General features: G+C 40.3%; 1 long non-coding RNA gene across 1 annotated transcript in view; it reads left to right on the top strand.

The window, feature by feature from the left end:
• The window catches only part of LOC102152291, a 97,014-nt gene extending 78,014 nt beyond the window's left edge, over positions 1–19,000 (top strand). The window contains exons 2-4 of the long non-coding RNA XR_005367121.1: positions 8,141–8,637; positions 10,517–10,619; positions 18,593–19,000. This is a non-coding gene — a long non-coding RNA (uncharacterized LOC102152291). The remainder of the gene's footprint in view (positions 1–8,140; positions 8,638–10,516; positions 10,620–18,592) is intronic.
• Positions 19,001–20,803: the final 1,803 nt, after the last annotated feature.

Here is a 20,803-nt window from a genome sequence, read left to right as displayed (position 1 = left end):
TTAGGAATAAATAAATAACAAAAAATAAAAAATAATAGTGAAGCTAGATGGAAATGTTGGTTTATGTAATTTAATCTTCAAAAACCAGTGTACTGTGGGCAGAACCATCTAGCATTTCTCTGTGATTTTATAGAGAAGGAGATTGGTGGCATAAAACAGGACCATGTAGCTAGTTTTTGGATTATTTGGGAGGAAATTTGCTTGAAGCCCCAAATTTGAACATGGTACTGCAGGTACAATGTAAGTTTTAGAGATAATTCAGTGGTTAATAGGGCATAGTATATAAGAGTGCCCACCATCCATAAAAACTTGGGTGAATTATTTAGCTTTTTTGAGCCTGTTTCCCATCTTAAAATGGGTATGGTAAAAGTACCTACCCTCAAAGCTTGGTTATGAAGACCAGAGATTACTATTATGAACCACTAGGCCAGTAACTGGCACATGTTAAGTGGCATATGATTGTTTAAAAATGAAAACTGGGACACCTGGGTGACTCAGTGATTGAGCATCTGGCTTCTGCTTAGGTTGTGATCCTGGGAGTGAGTCCCACACATCGGGCTGCTCTCAAGGAGCCTGCCTCTCCCTCTGCCTATGTCTCTGCCTCTCTCTTTCTTGTCTCTCATAAATAAATAAAATCTTTTTAAAAATGAAAGTAAACTTTTGCTAGAAGAGAAAGTGACCCATGGGTCTATGAGATTGGGATGTCCTTATTCCTTACCCTATTTGTCATCAGTAACAGCATTTTATAGCACCTGGGTATTTTATGGCTTATCAAATAATTTTATGTGCATTATGAAATTTGGCCTGCACAGAATTCTGTGAGATGGGTTCTATTAGCTCCTTTTTAAAGGAGGTAAACATGTTGAGGGTCAAAAAGCAAAGTAATTTGTTTAATCTCACATGTCTAGCAAATGACTATTTTCCTACTAGGACTATTGATTATGATCATTTTCATAGCACTTGCCATGTGCCAAGCAGCATTTTTTTTTAATGTTAACTCTAACCCTCTTAGCAAGCCTGTAAAGTACAAAACCCATTTTACAGATGGAAAAAATGAGGCTTAGAGGGATTAATTAACTTGCCTCAACACCCATGACTAAGTAATGCAGTTATCAGAATTTAGAAACAAGTCTGCTTGAGACCAAAATCCTTGTTGTTCCAACACACTAATTCTTGTTACCATCTTCCAGAAGAAAAGATGGATTGTTCATTCTTTGGCAATAAGGGCTCTGGTAAGCAGGATTATGTTTTTCCATTTTATATTCCCCAAGAACAGTGCCTGACTCCAAGCCCAATGTGTGCTGTGATGAATGCAAGCTGATCTAAATGGAGCTGGTCCCGTGTTGGCCATCCCCTCCCCTTCTAGCTAGGTAAGAGGATGAGTGGCTAGAAACCTGGACTATGGTTTAGCTGCCGTTGATGCCAGGTCTCGACTGAATGTAGTTTCTAAAGTTATTTAGTTTCTTCTCAATCACTGGATGTCATCAGATGTTACTTCCTTTGCATTTTTTTTGGCTCTTCATCGGGGAAACTGCTTAATGTTATGATTTCACTCGTCCATAGCAGAACAAGGACCCAGTAATGCAATGATAATTGAATTGTTAAAGAAAACAGGCTTTGATGAAATGGAAATCCCAGTTCTTTGCCAATTGGGAACATTCAGAACCAGGGCTGTGGGGAGCACAATGGATAGATTCAGCTGTGCTATCAGTAATTGAAAGAACTGTAGAGAGAGGTGAGATGGATGATGTTTGAAAGGGAATGAGACTCTAAAATAACCAATCCTTAGGCACTCAATAGGCAAACAGGCCTAGAAAGCAATGGCTTAGGTGGATTATACCCAAAGGAAGGGTTGAGCTCGTTCACTCTTAATCCTCAATTGTACAGCTGAGGATGCTGAGGCTTGGATATGGTAGTGGCTAATATAAAATCACAAAACAAATTGGTAGCAAGTTCTAGGCTGGGACTCAGACTCTTTCATCTCCTTGTAGGCTTCTTTTCATGTAAGATTTGTGATTGATTGGCTGTGGGGGGTGATGAGAACACCCTGGAGATAGCCCCCATGCTTCTGGCTGTAATGATCAAGGAAGAAGAAAAAGAAGTAAGTGAGACTATTGTATTTGACAGGTTAACTCATGCAGCTACTGAGGTATTAGTTTTTATTGTCAAGCTATGTTTCAATGGTGATGTTTCAGTGGAGTCTTTAGGATAGCCATATTGTAATGCTTTGAAGACGAATGGGAATTGAGCCAGTAGAGACAATTAGTGTTTGTTACACTGTCAATATAGTTGATGAAGGGAAAAACCAAGAAGTAAAGTGGGAACTGGAAGGGGAAATGAAAAGTTTGTTTGTTGGTTGGTTTTTAAGGATCTCTAAGACTTACGCATATTTGTAGGCTGAGGGGAAGAAGCCAGAGTGGAGGAAATTGAGAACGAGTATTAGAGGGGATGGATGGCTGATGGAGCACAGTCTTGGAAGTTGAGGGTGAAGAAATCTGGTCCACAGGGGAATGGACTAGTTTTGGAGGTAAGGAGAAGGATATGTGAGCAAGGGAAATGAGAAAGCATGAATGCTCTTATATTTAAATTTAGAGGAGGAGGGGCATATGGTACCAGTGTTGAAAACCTTTCATATTCTCTATGAAGTAGGAACTATTCATTGATAAATTGGGTTGGACTTTAGTAAGTTTTGCATCACTCATAGATGAATCAAGATCAGACAACACATTCACATAAGAACATAAAGATAAGGAATTATATATGAGTTAGACCAATCACCATTTGTCTTTTGGAAGTGAAGCGTGAACAGAAGGGATAATGCCTGGCTTTTCTAATAGTTTGGTCTCATTTGGGAACAGTAGTGGGTAGTTGGTCTTTAGCCAGGAGGCTTGTGGATGTGTACACATAACTGATGTTTTTGCATGCTTGCTAAACCTACCAGAAAACTGCCTCCTTCCAGATCGTTACCATTCCCTGATCAATCCTGAGTTCCTAATCTGGGTAGACCACTGTGGTGTATTCCAACTCTCTTCCCACCCTCTACTGAAATGCAGCCACCTCTGAGATGTAGCGTGAAACTGCTTATGACAGAGCCAGGAAATTGTCTCCTTCTGGAAAGGATGAGGCTGATGAAACTAGTGTTTCTAGGCTGGAATCTCTGTCTCCCTTAGGACTGAGAAGAGGATGGACTTCCAGTTGTCCTTTTATGAGCCCTCTGCCCACTGTCTCACAACTGCAGCCTCATGTTACAAGGTGTCTGTCTTATCTGTGGAGCTCATAAAATCTGGATGTTGCAGTAGAAAGAGTTTTAGTTTGGAGACAGATGTGCCTGTGTTTAAGTCCTGGCTCCATCATGAATGACCTGAGCTTCTAGTGGAGACTCATTTGACTTGCATGCTTGTCAGTAAAAGGAGATGATGGTATCTACCTTGGTTACCACAAAGGTTCATTGAGTGGATTACATAGATCAGTAAATGTAAAAATAAAGTGCTTTTCTTAAGCAGTGGGGGAAGGAGCAGTTCTTTATTGACCACTATTGGTGTGCCAGATGTCACACTGGGCACTTCACTTTTATGGTCATGTTTCATCTTGTGGAAAACTCTTATTGGAACTCTTACTGGGTTAGCTTTATTAACCCAACTGATAGATGATGAAATGTATCCAAGGGTAGGGTAATCTTTTGTCATTTTTACTTGGGACAGTCCTGGGTCATAGCTATTGTTTCAGAATAATCATTAATAAACCTTTTCTTCACTCAGAAATTTGGAATATGATATTCTGTGGTCACCCTGTAGGAGGGTAAGAGCCTTGGTCAGGTAATATTCTGCCTTTCATCCTTTGCAGGTGTAGGTGGGAAGGATTTCCTTGGCACAGTTTTTCATGTTCTAGCTCTGCCCTGCAACCAGATTATACTCTTCTGCCTCAAAAGCACGAGAGAGAGATTCCCTGCTAATCTGCTGAGCCCAGCTTGGGATACCCTTAGCAAGGCCAGTTCATCTAAGAATAAGGATCAAGAAATTAAACTATTGTAGGAGAGAACCACTGGTTAGACATTTGCTGGATTCATTCATTCAGTCATCAATCCATCCATCCATCCATCCATCCATCCATTCATCCACATATTCATCTTATTTTTGACTGCTTACTATTGGCAAGGTTCAGTGGCAGATACGAGAGTGGGAGGATAAGAAGCTGAACACCACACAAATCCTGTCATCAAGAAGCTTGTTGGGGTAGGGGTGTGGGGTGGGGTGTTAGGAGGTAGGGCATGCATGGCTCGCTCAATCGATAGAGGATGCAACTCTTAATCTCAGAGTTGAGAGTTCAAGCCCCACATTAGGTATAGAGCTTACTTAAGAATTAAATTAAATTAAAAAAATTAAAAGGAAAAGAGATATTGGTACGTTAACTAACTGAAATTTAAATGAAAACTTGGGAGGAGGGGAAGCAGCAGCTCGAGTTCCAAAGGGCAGATGTAATGCATTGAGATGCCAGGCTGAAAGTGCAGAGTTTAAGGGACTTGTCAGGGGATGCATTACTGGGATTTGGCGAGAAAGACTGCTTCCTGCTTATAATAATTTGGATAAATTTCTTATAGGAGGCAGCCTTAGGACTAACTTTGGTAGGATAGGAGCCCACACACAACAGGGAAAAGGCTGTCAGATGGATCACTGAAAGCAAGGAGGATATCTTAAAATTAGGTGCTAGGAGCAGTTCAATTTTATTAAAGAGTATATAAGAGGAAGTGAGTGGAAAGTAAGGTGAGAATATTTGGTTGGTTTTACATCATGGTTGCATGCATACTGAACTAAGAAAACCTTACATTTTAATCTGTTTATAGAAGTTATACATATAAGATAAATTAATTAATTTATCTTTTTTTTTGTAGCAGGAGAGTGAAATGATCAAATCTGGTAGTTGAGTGGAGGTCCCCCTCAGCGGAGACCAAAGGCATGGAGAGTATTGTTGAGTATTTTGTCTCAATAAGAAAAATCTATCTATAAAAAGATAATAGTAAAATTAATCCCAATTTACTATTTCACAAGGTATTACAATTTTTGTTTATATACACAAGGACCATGGAATATGGGGCATGGCATTGTTGAGTATAATGACGTGACCCAGGAAATATTATGGAGCTGTAAATGGGGATCTTTTTCAGTTTAGACTCTGAGTAGGAGAAAAAAGGGGATTAAGCTCCCACACATCATCCATAGTGTGGAGAGCACTATTGAGGGCAGATATGGCAGCTGCTATAAGGAACAAGAATATAGAATTCTCAGGTCAGAGAGACTCAGAGCTGGCTAGTGCTTCACCCAGCCATTCTGATTAACAAGCTGAGCAGTGGTTCTCAAAAACTTTGCTTGCCATCAACAGTAAAAACATAAAAATAGTCAAAATGGCAACAGTGTAGTTGGTTTCTCAAGAACCAAACAGCAAGGATAAAACCCAATAGCATTTCTATACATCTGTTAAAACAAGAGGAGAGGCAACTGAAGACCATATTTAACCTAAGACCCCAGTGATAAAGCTCTGGGAACAATGCATTCTTTCTGAAAATTGCTAGAATTCCAGCCATTGGAGATTGTACACATACAGTAAGAGCTTTGTGTTTTGTAGAAATAGCGAGACTTCTTTGGTGAGCATTGAATTGAAGAGTTGAGTACATTTTAGCAATGTATTCATTTTTAAATTCAATTTTAGTAATCTTCCATAGCTCAGTAACTGATAAGTAGTCCTTAGTTATACGTGGATATGAAAATCTGTGGAATAGTTTAATATTTGCCAAGTAGAAACAGTTCATTCATTGCTCATTAGGGGCCACTTTGGAGTGAAACATGCTTCCAGCATTTTTTTTTTTAAAGCAATTTAGGGGGAACTGTGGTCGTCATAGAAATCAATTGTAAAGACTCAATAATTTGATCAAGAGTATTAGCAATAAGACTTGGAAATGAGAGTCCTAGAGATTAAAAAACACTCCTCCAACCCAAGTCAAATCATGTGAGTGAACACAGTCAGTGTCAGCCAAACAGTTGACAGGGAGAGCATCTAGACCTGCAGGGCAAGGTAATCTAGAAACTGTTGGTTCCCCTGTAACCAGTCTGGGTGAGGGTCCCTCCAGCCCTATGTAAAGGCCTTGGGGACTGAAATCAGGACCTACTATATGCCCCATGAGACAGCAACCAAATGTAGCTCATTTCAGAGCATAGGCTTGGCCATACTCAACAAATATCTTGCCATCTTCATAAAACTATAATTGAAACAAAACAAAACAATTCTGCTCTTGTAATACAGTAGAAGTCCTCTTATCAGCTATGATTGGGACCAACAGTTGGTTGGTGTTTTTGAAAAGTTGGTTAAAGCGGGGATAAGATGATACACATATACCATACACATTTTATTTTAATGTAGACAACATACATGTACATGCCTTTGCCAGTCTTTTGATGTCAGGCCAAAGCTTTTGGATGGGGGCAGGGACGGTTCACCGACTGTAGTCAATTGTCTTTCATAAACCACAGCCATGATGCACAATCTACAATTGCACTTCTGTTTTTTTTTTTTTTTAACGTGGAGTCAGAACTTAAGAACATTCATGAAGCAACATAGGCATAAAATCCTTCTTTACTTTTATGATTTTTACCCCAATTATTGTCATCTCACCAACACCTATTTCCAAAGCCATTTACTTAGTGACTCATCCTTATTGAATCTTTTCAAAGTATTCAAATTATTTCTCATAAAAGCAACTCTTTATGCATTCATATTTTATTAAATTCCTCAAATTATTAAATTATGTCATTTTACTGGTAAGTACAATTGGCATAAACACACTTGGATGCAAACCCAAATGACTCTTGGTAAGCCAGCAACAGACTTGACAGAGTGTTTTTTTGGGGGGGGTGTAACCTGCTATCTGTTCTGTGTGCTTTGGGTGTCTGTCCATATGCTTTGCAGAAAGACTAGAGAGTGTGATTAACTTAGCAAGAAGGTTCAATGGAGGGCATGGGTACACAGGTTCCTGTACTTGTTACCTTCCTCTTCCTAAAACCTTAAAGATCCTAGTGCCTGGAGTGGACAACCCAGACAAATACCCTTTCCTATTTTACTGAAATCTGGGAATGAGTAGTATTCCTGTCTGGGTGAGTGGCATGTTATAAACATTGTGATTTTTTTAACTGCTAAATGGAAAGTTTCTTGAGGTCTTCATATTCTTTTAATACCTGTAGGTCTTGGCTGCAGGCTTTTTAAATTGTAGGTGTTTGGCCTGTGTTGGTTTGATGATTGAGTGACTTCCAAACACCTCCCATTTAAAAGTAAATTTTCAACTTTTTTTTAATCCCTTTAAAAATTGGAGCAATGACCAAATTATCCCCATGTTAGAGGTGAAATAACAGGCTGAAGTGTTGAGGGATTTAGCCGTGATCACCGGGCAGGATAAGTGGAGAATGTGGGAATGCGTTCAGTTTTCCTTGCCACACCAGTTATGCTACAGCAGTGCCTGTCAGTAGCAAAAGTCTCACGTGGCCTACCCCAGCTTTGAGCCTGACACTGTCACTCACTAACTGTGTGACTATGGGCAAACCACATGCTAGACAGTGTTTCTGAGCTTCACCATATCTATGTGGGAGCTAGGAATAAGACTCACCTAACGGAGTGTTACGAGGACTACGTGGCAGACTGTAGGCAAAGCGCTCAGCATACTGCTTCCACACAGAGTTGATGCTTAATAAAGGGTAGTGGTTTTTTTTTTGTAATTAATAAATAATAGTGTTTCAGTGCTGATCTAAAAGGAAAGGACTTTATACTAACAGTGACTATCAAGCTTCTCTGACTTCTGTGCTTCAGTGGACTGTTGTCCTGTTCCTTTACTTTCTCAGGTCATTCTGGAGTTGTGCTGTTGTTGACTGAACTGAGCATAAATTTCCTTCATTTCTGTACATTGCAAAGAGCTGGAACATTTCTTTATTTTTCAGCTGCTGGAGCCTTCTCGGTGGCTCCTGGCAGGTCTGCAAGCATGATAATGCCTACTGGAAAAATGAGGTTCATCTGTAGCCTGGAAAGGTTTAGGTTGAAGTAGTTGTGATGAGTAGAGACTGCAGCTCAATTAAACTTAACTTTGCTATTTATGTTTTTCTAGGGCATTGTGAAAATAGAAACCCAAAATATTGTGCAATGAGAAAATACAAGCATGAAGCTGAAGCAGGAAGTTAAAGACAATGAAAACACCAGCTCTAGCCCCATCCCTGGGAAAACAAACAAGCAACAAGCATATCAACCACCACTGAAAAGCTTTAGAGTATACCCAAGAGAAATGTTTGCTTATGGGCAAAGCCCAGACTCATCAGAACCATACATCAGGCCCTTTGTGATTTGGCCCCACCTGCTCATTTCTCATGATTAAGCCCTCCCTCCTCACTCCTTCCTTCCCAAGTATCTGGTGCAACAACCAAACCAAACCATTATCCTAAAAACCCGATGTGTGCTTTCAAGCTTCCATGAAGTTGTGACTTCTCTTCCAAAGGCTCCTTCTCCCTATTTCTATCTGGTGAACACCTCTCACTCTTCAAATGACATCTTCACCCTGCATCTTTTCATAAACACCATCGCCTTGACCCTCAAATATTTCAATGAAAAGTTAGTCATCACATGGTTATCAATAGCTTATTATATATATACTCATAATCATACTCAGCATACTCTATTATTTGTCATCTTCCTCCTCCTTCTCCTCTTCTTTCTTTCTCCTCTCCTTTTTCTTCTTCTAATATCTCTTTTTGTTCTAACTGTGCTGTGTGGTAGCGACCACTGTGTGGCTCTTTAGGTTTAAATCTAAATTAATTAAAATGAAATAAAATTTCCATTCCCCAGTCACATTTCAAATGTTCAGTAGTGACATTTGGCTAGTAGCTACGGTGTTGGATAGTGAAGATATTGAATATTTCCATTATTGCACAAAGTTCCATTGATTGAAGCTGTGCTGGAGTATAAGCTCCTTGAAGGCTGGGACTATGTCAAAATTACTCCTCTATCTGCAGAAACTAGCCACTTGTCTGGAGGTTAATGAAGGCTTGAGAGAATGAATGAAACTTAGTTAAGATTGTGGACTCTGATAAATAGGTTTGAATTCTCAGGCTTTTTAAATTTTATTTTAAAGGTTTTATTTATTTGAAAGAGAAAGAGAGCATGTCCGAGCAGGGGGAATGGCAGAGGGAAAGGGACAAGCAGACTCCACACTGAGCATGGAGCTTGATGTAGGGCTCCATCTCAGGACCCTGCGATCATGACCTGAGCCAAAGCCAAGAGTTGGATGCTTAACTGACTGAGCCACCCAGCCGCTCCTCCCAGTGCCTAGGCTTTTCAAAAAAAAAAAAAAAAAAGCCAACTTTTATTCTTTTCCAGTGTCTAAAAATGTATCAAATGTACAAATTTCCAGGATAGAAGCAGGAAAAGATAGTTTTGATTGGCTTTTGCATTCCTACTTTAAGAATACTTCGTAAGTGCATTTCCCAAAGGTGATAGAATCTTGAACAAAATAGTGACTGGAAGGGAAAATAAAGGCAGGTTTTTACCTTAGATGGATGTCATTTATAATCCCACATCTGTTCTGAGAGGCTCGTTTGTGGGGAAAAGCTTTTGAAATCCCGAAACCTTGTTTTGACAGTTGGTCACTGAGGTGGCTGAGTTTATCTTTGCCAAAATTCTCTTAATTTTTGAGGGAAGTAAAATATGCCTCCATTCTCTAAAGGAAGCCAAACATTAAATGAATTCATCCTAAGCTTTTGAGACAAGGGCTTTAGAATCCTTTGCAGAGGTAGTGAGATTAGGATCAATGTGTAGCATATGCTATCATTAAGAATCAGTTTCCATGCCAACTCATGTTAAGACATTTAAAAATATTGCTTCTCTTTCCAAGATGACGCTAAAGTCATGGGACTTAGAAAGATCACATAGCTTTCTAGGGTCCTAGAGCTAATTAGCCATCGATTCTGGCTGGAACCCCAGTCTTCTAGCTTCAATCTCAGAGCTATTTTCATTATGCAAGAATTTTCTAACTCACCTGGTTCACCTGGACTCTCGTTAAAAATAGCCAGACTTACTGAATCAAAATCTATAGATTGGGAGTCTGAGAATTTGTATTTTTACCAAGTGCCCAAGGTGGTTTACTATACGTTAAAATAGAATGTGTCAATTCCCTATGAGGTTAAAATGCCATTTTAACATATGAGGATCTTCTGCAAAAGATCTTACTATTTAATCATCTGGGATTTAGAGTTGGGTCTGGTTATTTCACCCAGGTTCAAAGTCGCAGACTTTTTTAAAAGGGATATTGAGGTCATTTATTCTTATTCTCACTGCATACAGGAATTCTTACTATAGCATCCTTGGCAGAGGGTCAAGTAACTATTAATTGATTAGCTCCATTACTCTCTGGGGGAATTCTTCTGTTCCTCTTATCAGAAAGCACTTTTTTTTCCTCCTCAACTAAACTCTACCTCCATCTTGGTCTGGTTAGGACTTCCAAGGCAACAAGGAATGTGATTCAGTGTCCTAAGGAGTTGGATGTCCTGGCTGGAGGGACCTTAGACATCTCATGGTTGAATTTTCCTATTGTTCAGGTAAGGAAATAGACATACACTTTTCCACATTCATTTAACAAATTTTTATTGTGCACTTAATCTTTGGCAAGCCCCATACCATGTACTAGGGACAAAGGAAGAAACGTGGACCTGGATGGACATTGCTGTCCTAGAGGTTACAGCCTGTGAGGAAGACAGACACACACTGGTCACACTGTCACAGCAGCATGTCATTTATCAACACATTGGTACATGCTATGGAGGGAAAAAGAGTGGACAGTGGAGATGTCTAACAGGGGCCTATCTGATCTGGGGGGTCAGGGAAAGCATCCCAGTGAAGCAGTCCCTGGGAAGGTCACAAGAGTAGAGAGCTGGTGAGGGAAGGGAGGAGCCATTCAGGCTGAAAAAACGAAAGGCTGGAGCTCAGGGAACAGTGGGGGTGGGGGTGAAGGTGGGATGAAACTAGAGTGGGGGCCAGGGGTCTTGTGTGCCATGGGAAGGATTTGGTCTTCTTTGGAAGGACAGATGGGGCACCGTGATAAGCTTGTGTTTTTAAGGCTCAGTCTGGTCCATTCTTGGATCGGAGGCCAGTCTGAATGGGTATCGACACCAGTGATGAATTAAGAACTTACTGCACAAGTTTGGGAGAGAGGACTAGAGTTTTGATAATGAAGATGGTCAGATTTGCAATATAGTCAGGGGTGAAAGAAGTAAAATTTGGGGACACTAGGGGGTGGCTGAGTGGTTGAGTGTGTCTGCCTTTGGCTCAGGTCATGATGCTAGGATCCTGAGATCCAGTCCCTCATCAGGCTGCCTACAGGGAGCCTGCCTATGTCTCTACCTCTCTCTCTGTTTTTCATGAATAAATAAATAAAACAAAGAAGTAAAACTTATAGATCGGCTCTCTGGGGTAAGAGAGGGTTTTAAGAAAGGAGTGGTCAAGAGATCCAGATAGGGGGGGAAATGACTTGTCATTGACCACATAGCTAGCTAATTGCAAAGCAGAATAGAGACGCCAAGACCAATGATCCTAAAGTCAGGACGTGGGTCAGGATGCCACAGTGTGAAAGGACTGTGACAGTAGGCACCCAGCTTTGAACACTAGCCATGCAACTGAGAAGCTCTGTGATTTCCAGTAGTTTCCTCATCTCTTTGAGATGGAGATGAGGATGATAAACATCTGGGGGTGGGGACTTGTAGGGAATTAAATGGATGTTTCTGAAGTAGCTAGTAGGGTGCCTTATACATACCAGACACCCAAATAGTAACCTACCCGTGGTTATTGTTTGTATTGTTAACAGCTTTTAGGTCTTCTTTGAGTTTTCTTCAGGCCTATTTTCTTCACTTCTTTTTCATATGTCATGATTTCTGGAAACCTTTCACTTCCCCCAAATACTAATAGAACATAGTCTTTGGATCGTACACATTCCACTGGGATTCAGTTATACAATATTAAAACCTTGTGATGCTTGCAATAAGTAGATTAAATATGATACTGAATTGTGTAGTAGTTGCATATCATGTAGACTCTGCCTCCAATGACCAGAAAACACTTCCTAAGCTGCTGTCTAGCTCAGCCTTGAAGGGTGAATAGTTTCCAGTTGGAGAAGAAGCAGAAGATAGATGGTGGTAATGACCGCCAAGATGGTGGTGAGGCATTTTTATTAAGGAGGAATACCAAGTAGTAAAACACAGAGGCACGAGAAAGCCTCTCCTTTCTTGAGGCCCTGCAGGAAGTTTAGCATGTTTGAACTGAAGATTTCTTAATGTCTCAACGGCACAATGTGTCCCTGAAAAGATAGACAGGGACTGGACTATAGAAGAGTGTGTTTGTCAAGCTAATATCTTGAACTGTATTCTGTAGACAGCTGGGAGACACTGAAACCTTTAAAGTCGAGTGACATAATCAGAGTTGTATTTAAAGGAGGTTTTTCAAGAGATTAAGTTTGTATTTTTTTTCTCTAGTGAGTCATTGTGAGTAGTTCCTCTAGAAGGATTGGTATTAGAATTACTAGGGAAATATTATTTAGAAGGAGGTAGCCTCCCTCACAAGGCTGTCTAGGAATAAGGAATAGAATATGATTCTGAGTGTTTTTGAGTATTTCCTAGGAAAGACTGCCTAGTCCCTTGGTTGATCTCTGGGAAAGAAAGGGAATGATGGATATGGGTCCCTATGGTGATAGATGCAGGAGCTAGTACTAACCAGTGCAGACAGAGCTCAGACAATGAACTTCGGACATAAACATGTGACCACACTTGTGCCCACTTTGTGGAAAAGCACACACAGGATGCACGTATCTGCCAAGACCAGGATCGTCTGATTATATTTCCCAGCCATCTAGAAAGAACAGAATGTGATCTTCTAACTGCTCATAGTATCTGAAAGAAGGCATGTTTATCCCACTTGATTTCCTCTCTTGAAACGGAATTTATTTAACTAACTTAAAAATAAGAGTCTTAAGAAAGTGGGTATTTTTTTTTTTTTGGTGATGTGTGTGTGTGTGTGTGTTTGTGTTTATATAATGAGCGTTCTTTATCTGGTTTTGTTCTTTCCTGAGCACCAGAATCTTGATGATCATAGCCAGGTGTGTTCTGTTCAAGTATCTGTATATAAATGATATTCAGAGGGGTGCTTTATGAAGAAGACAAAAAGATTTGTTGACAGTGACTTAACCTTCATTCTGAAATAAGGACAGTTCATAAATACACAGTACGATCAATATACTTCAAAGAACCCGGAGGTTCAATATGCATTTGATTCTTTTGCCCTGAAGTTGCTTAGGAGATCATTCTGGTTTCATCTGCATTTCCCTCCAACATGCCCCAGACTGGTTAGTTTCACCCTTTCTGATCTGTACCATTTGGATTTGCAGTTATTTTATCTTTTTTAAAAAAGTTTTTATTTAAATTCCAGTTAGTTAACATACAGTGTAATATTAGTTTCAGGTGTATAACATAGTGATTCCACAATTCCATACAACACCCGGTGTTCATCACAACAAGAGCACTCCTTAATCCCCATCACCTATTTAACCCATCCTCCCCTCCCTTTTATCTTGTTAACCTTGAATGTCTTCATGCTTTTGTCTTTCTACCCTCAATTTTTTTTTTCGTTTGGTGGCTGGATTCTCTGTTTCAATCACATTGAGGTTTTAAAATTCCTTTGGTTAAACTATTCTCTCTCTCTCTCTCTGTGGAGCTGGAACTGAATATATATATTCTCCCATTTGTACGACACCTTGACAGTTTCTCCATAATACTTTAAGCATCCCCTAGACTATGTGAACTTACGAACACTATTTTCAAATTACTTCATTACAAATTTAGGGTAGGATATACTTTTGTTCATGTTTAGTATTGATTCAGGGGTCCCACTGAACTCAGTAAATTATTTTCATGAATTGGGTATAACCACCCATGTCTCCGATCTTGAAGTTCTGGAACTAGTTCACTGCCTTATTTGTTTAGGAACTTACCCAAAGTTTCTTTTATGCATAGTTTAACATTTCTTTTTAAGTAGCAATGCTGGATTTGGCATTTTCTAGATAAATTATATTTGGTGGTAAAGGGCATTGCTTAAAATTTGTGAGCAAAGGATATTTTTTGGGACATTCAGCAAGCTTGAATTTTGTTGTTTGTAGAAATTAACCTTTGAGAAGCATCCTGGTAAGGGTGGCCAAATACCCTATGAGTGTTGGCAGCAATATTTTGGAATTTTTTTCCTCATTTCCATTTGCTTTCTCTATGATCCATTGTCTTTAGCCTTTAACTCTTGCTGTTCATTATCTCACGCATACACTTTTATTTTTTTATTTTTATTTTATTTTAATTTTTTTTTTACTCATACACTTTTAGATTTGATGCTTATATATGGTCTATGATTATCAGGTGTGATTCACAAATTTGGGCATATGTTCTTTCTGGGGTTCTTCCTTATTTCCATCTCTTCTATAGTTTATAGTCCTCAGCCAGTCCCTCTAGAATCTAGTTTCTGGGCATCTAATCCCAATTTTGGGAGTAGAAGGGATTAACTAACATAGGATTTAAGAAAAAGAAATTTGGAAATTTGGTCAGTGAAGGATGGGTATTTGAAACAAATGGGGGGAATATTTGAATTGAGATGAAATAAAACGCAAAAATCTAAAAATATTGGTTGACAATAACCTTCAGTTAACTGAAAGATCAATTAACCAGACTTTCCGTCCCTCAAACATTTCCATTAACTTTGAAAAAATTCTAAACAAAATCATTAAAAAAACAAAACAGATGGATGAGGTCTGGGACTTCAAAAGAGGCAAAGTTTAATACAAGATTTTAATAGGACCCACCTGACAAAACAAAGACAGGACTTGAATGTGTACTGTTGGAAATAAAGAGACAAAGAAATAGAGGCACACAATACAATGTCTATTGGGCTGCAAGAGCTTAAACTAACCTCTAATGCAATTTATAAAGCACCAAAGCATGCACAGGACCCAGAAGACCTGCTTGGAATTAACTTCTGATGTTGCTGACTTCAAAGGCAATCAAGGATATAGACCCCAACGAGGCAAATCTTCCTATAATAATACAGGAGGCATATTTCATGGCCAAGGAACCAGGAAAAGAGTTCATTGCTATAGATCAGACAAGAAAAATGAAGTATTTTTCTGCATTGGGGAAAGACAGTTTTCCAAATGACTTGCCAGATCCTAAAGCAGCTCTTTCAAACCCCATTTGCTGAACCTGAGGGTTAGAGGCCATAGAAAGAAGATGATGTCATTGCCAAATGTCAGCAGCCAAACTACCTGGATTTTTACTCTTTTCTCACTGTTAGCAAACTTTAGGGTTTAACCAGTTATTGCACAGTTGACTGACTACCAGACGTAATGGAACCTCAGTGGGTAGAAAAATTCAGGCTGTTGTTGACCTATTGTTGGAATCATAACCGGACCATAGGAGTGACCCCAAATGTATTACCTAAAAATAATTTATGCTTGCTTCCCTCTGGGCTAGACTTAACAGCCAAAGGTATTCAATCTGGTAGCAGGGCGTAACAGCAAATAGTGATTTTACTAGTTCATGGGCACAGCCATGGCTATGGGTGCTCTGTTGATTTGGGGATAGGACATCAGCCAACTAACTGCTTAGCAAGGAAGCAGGGACCAGTCTCCAGGAATATCGTGCCCACCAAAATTAGACAGGGCATCAAGGCCACTGACTACTACCTATAGTGTTAAGAGGGCTCTGCTCTATAACAGTCAATATGCACTAAAGATTGGGACCCAGGCAAGAAGCTTGGTCATTTAAGCTTAATAACTGTGTAATAAATGTGATAGAGATCATCCTGTAGGTGCATTATAGTATTGGCCTAGGCAGCAACTTAATTTCTGAACTTCCTGAATGTGCTAATATACTGGCTGCCCCATTAAGCCCTGGCTCAGGGACCAAGTGGTAGAAGTCTCCTTGGAGGCTGTAGCAGAATGAGGCTCAGAGGAGGGGCTGACCCAGTCCTAGATTTGGAACAAAGAAACTTAGACGAGCTGGGCTGCTCTGCAGCCATCTGGACCTCAAACAGAATTCAGAGGTACTGACCACATACTCTGCTTTTTAAACCTTCATAGCACTCGTGGCTCAAACTAAGAAAGACATAAGCAAGTTGTTGAGCAGGATATTCTCTATTTGTCTCTTGGATTATGTCGGTTTGTCTCTTCTCCACCCTGCTCTCTATCTAGGGAGGTTGAATGCAATGGACACCAACCTAGCTCCTTTGCCCTCTGTGTGCTCGCTGGCTTCTGCTGTTGGCAAGCCAGGGCAGTCAGAGAGCAGGTGGAAAGAGAGGGTAGGCTGGCTCCCTCCCAACTGGGACGTGGTTTGGGAGTGGCTGCCTTCCTCACCCAAGGCCACATCCCCTGTCAGGTGGCTCTTCCTTCTCTGCAGATCTAACTGGGTTCTGGTAGCTCCAGAACCCCACCCTTTGCTTATTTAAGCCTGACTAGTAGTGGCTTCCCTACTGCTTCTTGGCTCCACTCCTTTTTGCCTCATCATCTTTGTTGAGTGGGTTTAAAGGAAACCCACCAATGCTTTCATAAATATTCTTTTCATAAAACTCCTTTTGCATCTGCCATCCTGTCTGGCTCCAACTAATACAGGAGCATAGCCAGATTTACGTAGTGGGATTTTTTTTTTTGTTGTTTTGTTATTTGTACTGACAAAAAACTGGAAACAAACCAAATTTCCATTGCTGAAAAATTGGCTCAATTATTTATGATACAAGGCATTATTTAGCCAATAAAAATATGTTATTAAAATATTTAATATCATGGGACAATACTCAATACATTGTGCTAAAGAGAAAAATAGATATAAAAATGGTATGTACAGAATGGTGTCATACACCCCCCAATACATATGTTTGTAATGAGTAGAAATTAACAGAAAATACAGCCAATTATTAGAAGTGGTTATCTCTGGTATGATTGAAGGTGATTTTTGTTTTCTTGTTGCTCCTTTTGCATTTGCCAAACATGACACAATGGACATATATTACTGTATAATCAGAAGAAACATTCTAAAAAACAAAATACAGCAACCTGTGATCTGGAAGGATGTTCATCACTTGTGGACATTCTCTCATATTTTGAGGGTTGCCATAGGCATATCTGGTATATGGCCAGGTGACCTGTTACTGTTGATAAAGGTCATCAGTCTTTTATACAAAGTGTCTGAATGGATGTCCCTTATCCTACCAAATCTCATGGAGTTGTGTTACGTTTTTTATAATGTTGACTTTGTTTAGCCCTTTAAAGATCAGGTTAGTCTGTGTCACGTGTCTGAAATTTTCCAGGGAGGACGCTTGCTCCAACTCAGAAGCCTTTGTGCTGTGGTACAAAGGCATAGACTTACTACGTCTGATGACAAATGCATATATAACAACAAAGAAGCAGGAATCAAGCAACACATTCACATATGAAAGCAGAGAAGAGTAATTATCGTCTCTAATTTTTGGCTGTAATCTTTCTGTTGCTGCTGTTACTAATCAGTTGTCTGTGGGACTGGGATGCCCCGCCCCCCCCCGGAAATGGCCAGTAGGTGTCTCAAGTTCAGCAGGTCTTATATTAAACTCATTAATTTTTGTTTCCTTCTGTCCATGCTGCTCTTCCCCTGTCATGGTGAATGTTACTATTACCAACCAAGTCACAGTGCATTCAGGATGATGCGTAAAGTTAAAAATTCAAATCTGATTACTTAAATTCCAAGATCAGCTCACAATATGATCTACCAAGCTATTGGAATAGACCTTCGAAGACTTGGAATTCAGCTTGTCCCCTTCTTAGGTGGCTCAGCAGCCTCAAGATATCATGAAAATATCTATGATGAGAAGATGGCATCCTGAAACTTGTGGGCTAAGGATATCAGTGTGGGCTTCTGTCGTGCTATGAAACCCCATGGGAATCACATTAAAAAAAAAGAAGGATCACATTTTTCTTAAATTACATTATTATTGATCCCATCGGTTCTTTGTTTTAAACTGATATTGTCTTTGGTCCAAGAAGAAAGATTCCCAAGGAGTTAAGTGAACCCCGAGTGAGACTGAAACATGTGTTTTCCTTCATTGAAATGGACATAAATAATCTCCTGTTACTTTATGGTTTTGTGTTTTCATTAATGAATGTCAGGCATCTATTAGTGTTCATATGGGTGATGCCTTTTCTTCTTCGCATCTTTCTTCTCACCGTGGCCACTGTTTTGCCTCCTAGAAGATCGTTGTGCTGCCTTGAAACTCTCTACTAGGACTTCCTTGGGCCCCTTTAAGCCTCCTCCAGGTCCTGCATTGGAATTCACACTTTGTTGCTTTCCAAGTGAGGCTCATCTATAACATTTTAATGAGTGGGGCAATTACTCATGTGCATGAGAAAATCTCTTATAATGCTCGCTTGAGTCCTGTCCAAGTTTGAGGTAAGAGATAATTGTGCCTCTGGTTGGGAACTCCATACTCTGTTTATGGTATTTGGGCTTTGTTTGTCTTTCAGTAACTGTGCGATTTCCCTCCCTCCTTGCCGACTTTTATGGAAATGATCTTCCTGCTGCCTGAAGTGTGTCACTCTGCATCTTGCCAAGAAGAAAACCTCTCCATAGAGAAAATGACCCATCTCTTCCCCTCTGCAACCATCTGACTTAATTATGCACTGCGCTTGGCCCCTGGAGAGCCCAGCGAAGAACACGAGGAAGTCCTGGCTTGATCGCCAAGCCCTAGGGTCTTTGTCAATTATCATCTGGCACCCACGAGTCTGGCCAAATTTACAGGCATGTCTGTCTCTCAAAACATGTCAGGCCTGAAGAGTGATTCACTTTTTTTTTTTTTTTTTGGAGCCGCTATAAGTAGAACAATCTTTTCCATTAAAACTCACTTTACTGTCTTCTCAACACCCCAGAGCCTCTTGAACACACCTTCCACTCCACGTGTGATGCCTGGGAGACTGCAGTTGAATAACATTACTCCTTTCCCAGGACTCATGGCATGTATGGAGGCGTTGCCGTCTAGAGGAAAGGACACGGGCTTCGCAGGTAGGCAGAGGTGGATTTGAGAGGCCCATTCTTCTCTCAACTAACTATGATCCCTTAAGACAACCATTTACCTCTCTGAGCCTACATATTCTTACCAGTGCAATGGAAATAATACTATCTACCTCATAGAGGCAAAATTAAGATCATGCATTCAAAAGTAATTTGAACATTAAAACAATCAAAATATTAACAAATTTAATGAATAAGAGAAGCAGCAATCATTGACCATAGTCTTTATCCTTGCCCACTCTGCTCTCTAAGGGAAAAAGAAAATAGCTTTGTTGACATCTCTTTTTATTAAGATTTCGTACCATAGAATTCAAGGATCCCATCAAAGGCATGTTTTCCTAACAAGTTTTAAGGCCCAGATTTGCAGGGCTATACAAAAATATCATACCTACTGAGATGCTTCTTTTGACCCTGACCTCCAGTATTTCAAACAAACAGGTGATTTCCCCACGCTATTTTGAATGTTTCTTATCTTCCTGAGGGGGCAGTAGCATCAGTCTGTTCATGCCCGTGCCCGTCATACTCCTTTGGGATTATTTGCCAGTCTTTCCCATTAGGCTTTAAGATAAGACGGGGTCTGGCCTTCATTCGTTGCAGTACCCCCAGGTCCCAGTGCAGAGGCTAGTGCACAGGAGGAGGTCCGGGTGTGACGTTGGAGGAGGGAAGAAGGAAGGAAGAAAAAGCAAGAGAAAAAGGAAAGGAAGGAAGAAACCCAGACTCGATATTCTTAGAAGTATAATCAAGGGACACTTGTAACTCTCTATGGAAGCAGTCATACTGGGAAAACCTATTATTACAACCTGGCTCCAAGCGTTGTTTTCATATCTGGGGAGGAAATACATTATTTGTGTTCTGGATTAGCACCATCAATCTGGTCTCTCCGTTCCTGTCCCAGATGTCCCCTGGAGTTGTGTGGGCAGAACGAGGAGGTCCCTGGTTTGAATTGGTAACTGAAAGCTCATGAATGTTTTCCTGCTCAGAGCCAGCGACTTGGAGCTGCTGCGGAGGAGATGGGGCTGGCGAGCCCTCCAAGTCAGGATTCTTGGGCTTTTGGCTTACTCTCAGCACCGCATGTAGCTGCCTGTATCTTGGGAAGACTCTGGGAATTGGAAGGTGGCAGCCAAACAATGCTCTAAATGGGTTCAAATATCCAAAAATATATATATTATTACATCAATCAGGAATTCTGTTCAAATTTGACGTCAAATATCTGTTTTTGATGCATTTCCCCACGGAAAAAAAGAGTTGAGTCGTTTGTCTTGATTTTTGTACATCCCACAGAGGCCATTTCTTCCTGCCTCATTAAATAATCTTTGCTAAAATTTGCAGCTGGCCCAGACACAAGATGGTGACAGCAAAAGAGCACAGGTTTTGGTGTCAGAGGAACTAGATTTTAACTCCAGCTCTGCCACTTACTGGCTGTGTGACTCTAAACAACCTACTAAACTACTCTGAGGCTTAGTTCTTTTCTCTTCAAGGTAGGGGTGATAATACCTACTTTTCTAGCTTGTTGTGAGGTTTAAATCGTTTGCTGTCCATAACGCATAGTGTCTGGCCCACAATAAATCCTCAACATGTGTTTGGAGGGGCTGAGGATAATGATGATTTCTTTGCTATCTTTTAAAGGCTACAGATGGGAATGCCTGGGTGGCTCAGCCGGTTAAGCA

The sequence above is a fragment of the Canis lupus genome, chromosome 11 (assembly GCF_011100685.1).
Source record: "Canis lupus familiaris isolate Mischka breed German Shepherd chromosome 11, alternate assembly UU_Cfam_GSD_1.0, whole genome shotgun sequence".
NCBI lineage: Eukaryota > Metazoa > Chordata > Mammalia > Carnivora > Canidae > Canis > Canis lupus.
Note: the sequence above shows the minus strand (reverse complement) of the source record. Positions and strands in the feature narration are given on the sequence as shown.